This window comes from Mus pahari, chromosome 8 (assembly GCF_900095145.1).
Source record: "Mus pahari chromosome 8, PAHARI_EIJ_v1.1, whole genome shotgun sequence".
NCBI lineage: Eukaryota > Metazoa > Chordata > Mammalia > Rodentia > Muridae > Mus > Mus pahari.
Window position 1 is genome coordinate 454,406 of NC_034597.1, and position 1,942 is coordinate 456,347.

The following is a 1,942-nucleotide window of genomic DNA, read 5'->3' on the forward strand; positions in this document are numbered from 1 at the left end:
AGAGTCTTAAGCCCACACCCACAGTGACACACCTATTCCAACCAGGCCACACCTCCAGATAGTGCCACTCCCTGGTCCAAGAATATACAAACCATTACAGAGATGGAACCTAAGTCCTAACCAGGAGTTAATCCATGTTGCATGAACACTATATTATGGTATTTTATGGAATATTTTTAGGGCATTTGTGTTTTGACAAATCATATGTGTCAAACACTGAGTTCTCCACTTACGTCTTTAAGTGGAATACTCTATTCACTTACCAGTGATTAACATTTTGGGGTTTGGGGCATTTGGGATTTGGGGAGCACAACCTCCATGTTGCTGCTCAGAGTTGCCTATAGAGGGCGCTCTCGTCTCCCGACTGTAGCTAATGCCACTGAAAGTGTGAAGACCTGCTGACAGCCACTGCTGTGTGACTAACACCATGTGTGGCCTTCCTAAAATATTAACACTTATGTTCTCTGGCCTCAACCACATTTTTTGTGGGCTGGAAAGCTCAGTTGTAGAGCCCATATTTGGACTTTGTAGCAGCAGGCTAAAAGAGGAAAAAGTCCAGAAAGCTTCACCCACGTACTGTACAAAGAACTTTGAGAAGATGATGAAATGACCCCTTCCCAGGCACAAAGGAGACATTTCTTAGCATCCCAAACATCTTGGTTTTTTTTCAAGACAGGGTTTCTCTGTATAGCCCTGGCTGTCCTGGCTGTCACTTTGTAGACCAGGCTGGCCTTGAACTCAGAAATCCGCCTGCCTCTGCCTCCCAAGTGCTGGGATTAAAGGCATGCGCCACCACCGCCCAGCTGCATCCCAAACATTTTAATACTAATTACTTGACTATATATTTATTTAGTACCAAAGTGGGGTGGCATTTGCTTAATATGTTAGAACTGATTTTGTGTTTCTGGGGTTCAGAGAAATCTATGAATTAACTAACAGTAAGCCTTTCCTGTGTGTAGTTCAGAGTCTAGGGGAGACAACATTTCACCTCACTATCTCTGGATCTATGTAAAAGCAAATGACATTAAAATAATAGAAAGTTATTTATTTATTTATTTATTTATTTAATGTATGTGAATCCACTGTTGCTGTCTTTAGATGTACCAGAAGAGGGCATCTGATCCCATTACAGATGTTTGTGAGCCACCATGTGGTTGCTGGGAATTGAACTCAGGACCTCCGGAAGAGCAGTCAGTGCTCTTAACTGCTGAGCCATCTCTCCAGCCCAGAAAGTTCTTTTAAAATATTTTTACAGGACCCACAGTTAAAAAAAAAAAAAAGAAAGAAAGAAAGAAAAAGAAAAAGGAAAAAGAAAAAAGAAAAAGATATATTTATATAGGTAAATGATTAACTTACATTAACCAACTAGAGATAGTGGTTTATTACTGTTAACTATCTATAGTAACTTGAAGTAGACTAACCTCTTTACCAAAGAGAATTTGTATATAAACATCTATTTTTAAGATTTTGATCTTAAAATGTTTATACATTGGTTTAAAACACAGCATAAATTAGTAATGTAGCATAGCTTTTAGGAAAACCAATGTTGCCACCTTAATGAATTTGTACTCAAAAGATGTATAAGAACAAAGGGGAAAGTGAATTATGCATAAGGTGATTCATGACTATTTCTAATAACATTTACAGCATGGGGAGAATGTAAATACCCATAGGTAATATTTGCATTAAAAACATGTATGCTGTGCTTATAAAGTGAAATAATCTGAAAACAGAGGGTAAGAAGCTTTCTGAGCATCAACCATCGCTGTCTTTCTACTTCAGAATAGGAGTCTCTGCACAGTGGGCACAAATCTGAGAATCTGGTGGTGCTTTCAACTACAGTTTTGTTGTTTAAAAAGTTCTATATTGAAATAATTACTCAAAACAAAACAAAACAAAACAAAAACAGGTGGTGGTGGCACACACCTTTAATCCCAGCACT